Source organism: Haematobia irritans, chromosome 1 (genome assembly GCF_050003625.1).
Source record: "Haematobia irritans isolate KBUSLIRL chromosome 1, ASM5000362v1, whole genome shotgun sequence".
NCBI classification, from domain to species: domain Eukaryota; kingdom Metazoa; phylum Arthropoda; class Insecta; order Diptera; family Muscidae; genus Haematobia; species Haematobia irritans.
Window position 1 is genome coordinate 70,838,217 of NC_134397.1, and position 6,178 is coordinate 70,844,394.

Sequence of the window (6,178 nt, forward strand, 5' to 3'; positions counted from 1 at the left end):
AATTTCATCCGATCCGGCTGAAATTTGGTACATGGTGTGAGTATATGGTCTCTAATGACCATGCAAAAAATGGTCCATATCGGTCCATAATTATATATAGCTCCCATATAAACCGATCACCATATTTGACATCCGGAGCCTTTTGGAAAACCAAAATTCATTTGATTCAGTTGAAATTTGGTACGTGGTGTTAATATATGGCCTCAAACACCCATGCAAAAATTGGTCGAAATCGGTTCATAATTATATATAGCCCCCATATAAACCGATCCCCAGAGTTGACCTCCGGAGCCCCTTGGATGAGCAAAATTCATCCGATTCGTGTGAAATTTGGTTCGTGATGTTAGTATATGTTATCCAACAACCATGCAGGAATTGGTTCATATCAGTCCATAATTATATATAGCCTCATATAAACCGATGCCCAGATTTGACCTCCGGTGCCTTTTGGAGAAGCAAAATTCATCCGATCTGGTTGAAATTTGGTACGTGGTGGTAGTATATGACATTTACCAGCCATGCCAAAAGTGGTCCATATCAGTCCATAATCATATATAGCCCCCATATAAACCGATCCTGAGTTTTGGTTTTGGAGCCTCCTGGAGGAACAAATTTCATCCGAGTCAGTTGAAATTTGGTACATTATGCTAGTATATGACCGTTAACAATCATGCCTAATTATGTTAGGTCCATATCGGTCTATAGTTATAGATAACCCTCAGATAAATCGATCCCCCATCACAAAAAATTGGTCCATATCAAGTTCATAATTGTATATAGCCCCCATATAAGCGACCCCCATATTTCAATTCTGGCTCTCTACCACGTATGGACTAACTCACAATATAGAAAACGATGTTAAGAAGTTTTAAGATACCACAACCCAAGTAATTCGATTATGGATGATAGTCTTTCGTAGAAGTTTCTAAGCAATCCACGGTGGAGGGTACATAAGATTCGGCCTGGCCGAACTTTCGGCCGTATATACATGTTTTTTAATTGGATCAGTTAATTTTTTAATTGATTTTCAATTAATTTTTTAATTGATACTATTATTTCTGTGATTGAAGACATTTCAATTAAAAAATAATTTGATCAATTAATTTCGTGATTGAATCAGGGACTATTTTACAAGGAAAGGGGCTATTTGGCAAGGGAAAACGTTGGTATCAGTCGATAGCTATGTATTAGAAGTATAGGAAAATTTAAGTCATTCTTACAAGTTTTCGACGTAACAGTAGCGATTTTACAAGGAAAATGTGTGTATTTTGGCCATTTTTGCCCTAATCGGAAAAACATATATATGGGAGCTACATTGAAATCTGAACCGAATTCAACCAAATTTGGTATGCATAGTTACAATGTTATTTCCATTATCTGTGCAAAATTTCACGTAAATCGGATTACAACTTTGACCTCTGTGGTCATATGCGTGAAAGATATATATGGGAGCTATATATCTAAATCTGAACCGATTTCAACCAAATTTGGCACGCATAGCTACAATATTAATTCTACTCCCTGTGCAAAATTGAAATCAAATCAGGGCAAAACTATGGCTTCACCCAAATTCGGGACACTTTACGACACCATCAATTGCACTTTTTGTGCAAAATTCAAAGCAAATCTGGCTGAAATTCTGGTTTCTGGGGCTATATTAGTAGACATTGGGCGAAAGATATACAGTGGCGTGCAGAAATGAGTACATAATTTTTTTTTTAATTCTAAACGAATAAAAAAGCAGCAATAAAGAAAATCAAAATAATTTCTGTTTTTCTTTATTCCTTCTTCAATTCTAAATAAAAGAACAAAAAAAACTCAAAACAAAAAGTAACGAATTCAGAGAGATAAATAAACAACAAAAAAAACTCGCATGTACTCAATTTTGAATTTTTCTATACCGGTGTCAGTTGGAATATTTTCTAGTACTTGGCCCATATCCCTTTATTTTTTAATATCATATTTACACGTTTTGACATACTTCAACCAATTCCTGTATAATTTCATCTGGTATATTCTGCCATTCAAGCTGTACTCGTTCCCACAGGTCTTTTAATTTTGATGGAGCTGATTTGTACAATACTAGCCGTCTTCCTACGATTGACCAAAAATTCTCAATTGGGTTGAGGTCGGGGCTTTGCGCTGGCCAATCCATCACTTGAAATTTTTGCTCACAAAACCATTTTTTCAACTCGGTAAAATGAGCCTGCAAAATGGCGAGGTAGTCTTCCTTCTTCATTATACCATTAATTTTCTGCAATGGCCCAATGTGCCACGAAGTGAAGCAGCCCCAAGCCATGATGCTTCACAGTTTGCTTAACATGATGGCGTTGAATGGTATCATCAGGACGACGCCAGCAATATTGTTTACCGTCCGATTAGAAACGGTTAAATTTTGATTCATTTGACCAGATAACACGTTTCCAGTCATCTGTCGTCCAATTTTTATGCTCTCTTGCAAACTTTATTCGCACCTTTTGATTTTTTTTTTTTTTTTGACAACAGTAGTATTTTTCGACGTTACGGACTTGTTCTGCCTCATTTCTGCCATCAAGAGGCGAGCGTCCGCTTCGGTCAACAGTTTTCGGCGGCCTCTGGTTTGATCTTTGGGAGTAGTATTCCGTCTTTTTTGGACGCGAATGACCACAGACTGACTTATATTTAGTTCCTTCGCTATTTTCCGCGATGAAGACCCATTATTAGTAAAGAAAACTCCACATCGCGCGATAGGTTAGGTTAAAGTGGCAGCCCGATTAAGTCTCACTTAGACTATTCAGTCCATTGTGATACCACATTAACTAAAAGTACCTATTACATATGGGCACTTCTAGTTTTAACCGCTGAACCTTCTTGATTATTTTCTTCTGTTGAACCAACCAGATTGTTCCAAAAACATGAGCAGACTGCTTAAGTTAACATTTTCCAGGTCCGCCAGTAATCTAAAGCTATACACCAAATACAGAACACTCACACAAGAGGTGTTTAATTGATTCCTTTTCCTCCGCATCATGACAGCTCATACAATAGTCATTATACTTCGCGCCAATAGTTTTTGCAAATTCGTCTATCAGGCAACGACCCGTTATAGCAGATATCAGGAGTGATATCCGCCGTCTCGACAACACTAGCATATCTAGTGTGCGATTTAAGATTAAATGGGGCCATATTTGCTTGGTGTCGTTACCACCCTTGCAATTCTCCCATCGAACATTTGCCATCGTAACAGCTTTCTCACGCAATATGAGCTTGCAGGTAGCCAGGGGCATACCAACAGATTCTAGTTCCCCTGGAATATGTAAGGTAGTCCCTAGCCTTTCCAACTCATCCGCTTCGCAGTTCCCCGGTATGTTCCTATGGCCAGGCACCCATATTAGGTGAATATTGTGCTGCTCAGCCATTTCGTTGAGAGATTTGCTGCAGTCGATGGCCATCGCGCGATAACTTTTTCATCTTAATTTTTACTATATATTATTGCAGTACACTTCGAATAAAGCTTGAACTCTTACCAGCAAACACGTTTCTAAACACAAAGTTGTATTCCCGAGCAGGGAAAAAAATTTGGCTGCAATGAAGAGGTGATCGCCGAAACTGAGGCCTATTTTGAGGCAAAACCGAAGGAGTACTACCAAAATGGTATAAAAAAATTGGAAGGTCATTATAATCGTTGTTTCGCTCTTGAAGGGAACTATGTTGAATAATAAAAATGAATTTTGACAAAAAAAATGTGTTTTTCTTTGTTAGACCGGGGACTTATCTGCCAACCTGTTATGCAGATGATGTGTCTCTAGCAGTCAGGGAAAATTCCCATTCACTATTAGAGATATTATACAAAGAACCCTCCGGATGAATCCCATCGCTTTGGGTGGTATTGAAATTCCTTTTGGTGGAACAGATTCCCTTAGTGTCATGCTATATCTCTTGCCTTTAGACATATTAGCCAAACAGTCGGCAGCAACAATGTCTAAATCGAAACTGATTTCAATCATACAAGTGCATATCGGGCGAAAGATATATATGGCAGCTATATCTAAATCTGAACCTATTGGACTAAAACTGCGACCTGGACATAGATCACAAAAATGTTTTCACGGACAGACGGACGACCCAGAGACCCGCCCTAAGCAATATTCCCAAAGACACCATATGTCTATCTTGTCTTCTTCTGGGTGTTGCTCCAACTTAAAATACCCTGTTCCACAGTGTGGCATAGGGTATAATTAATTGATACAATTAATTTTTGTAATTGAGTTTTGTTTCAGTTAAATTATTGAATCAATTAAATTGAATATTTTTTAAAACTCAATTAAAATTTTAATTGGAAAATGTTGGTGATATATTTTTTTCTGTTTATCCAACGTAAATATTATTATATAAATATTCTTCCAATGACATATGCAACACTATCGTTGTAACGTTAAATATTTAATTAGAATATGCGATAAACTAAAGACCAAGATATGCGACCTACAAAACTATACATACTTATGGATACATACACTGTTAGAAAAATATGTTTTTCATATGTTCCGATATAAACAAAATGTGTTTCGGGCACAATTTTAAAACACAATATATTTAAGTGCGAACATGTAATGTTCCTAAACAAACACTAAATGTTTGTGACATCTATGTTAATATGTTAGAATATATTATGTTTGGGGCATGAATGTTTCATAAAAATCATATGTGTGAATGCAAACATATGTAAATTTACAAATTTCGACTAAACATACATATGTTGTGATATTTTATTCAAAGCGACAGAGAGAGTATAGAGAAAGAAATAGAGATGGAAACCGGGAGAGTTGTCGAAAGATATCAACATAACACAGCAAAAGAGAACAATTTCTGTGAAACCGCTTGTATGTTGTTTCGGAAAACTGTTTTATGATAAGGCCAAAAATTTGATATGCTTAAGTCTAAATATTATTTAATTTGAATAAAGAGAATAGACATTCGGAACCAAGAGAATAGACATTTGAAAAACAAACAGCATATGTTTTCGCCTTGAGAGCAGCATTTTATGTATGTGTGGACATGTGTTTTGTTTATCATTTTGGCATTATGGGCACAATTTTTTTCTTGGTTCGTTAAAAGAAATCAGGGGTCTTTATAAAAATAACGAAAGGGCACTATACTCTTTTTTAGAGTTGGAACAGTAAAATGAAATAAGGAGGAAATAGTGAACAATTACACAGTAAAATGTATAAAAACAAAGTTTAGCTTCTCTTTGTTAATAAGTAGTCCACGAGGAGTTGACGGACACCATCAAATATAAAAGCGGGCATTAAGTTCGAGTTTTACAGCTAAAACAATTTAAAAAGTTTATTTCCTTTAAAATTAATTATTAAAGAAAAATAAAGGCATTTTAGAGCGATGGTGTTAAATGCTAGTAAAAAACTGTTCACGCCTAAATAAATGTATGTTTATATTATAAAATTATTTATGTATGTTTATACTCGACTCCACGTTCTTCTTTTGTTAGAGTTTTTGAATTCCTTCCAAATTTAAAAGTTTTGTACCAAAAACAGTTTTTTGTTACAAAATTGTTATTTTTGCAATAAAAAATAATATTTTATCAAAAAATCAGTCAATTTCGTTTATATCAAGCACTGTTACTGACTATAAATCTTTAATAACCCACATTTCGAAGTTTCATTATAAAAATTTAATATAGTATAAATATACATGTGTAAATAAAAAAAAGTTTCGGTAAGGCAGACATGCTAACCACTGCTCCACGTGGCAAACAATTGTATGTTTCTGTTAAATAATGTTATGTTTGCATGGGCTCGTGGGCGCTGAAAACTATGCTATATAAATGTAACTTATAACGATAATTATCTAATGGTGACTATAACAGCTACGTAGCCCAGTGGATAGTGTGTTGGCTTACAAACGGTATGGTCCTCGGTTCGATTCTCCGTGCAGGCGAAAGGTAAAATTTAAAAAAATTTATAAAAGTGAATATTTTCTTCAACATTACTTGTATTACAGAAAAAGGTGCCAAGAACTAATAAATTTCGTGGAAGTGAAAATTACGAGTATGTTAGGGAATGAGCACAATCGTGTTTGGTAAAAATTCTTCCAAGCATATAATATTTTTGGCTCAAAATGCTTCCAAACATATAATATGTTCACATAAAACAAACATATTAATGTTTCGGCAGTATCCAAT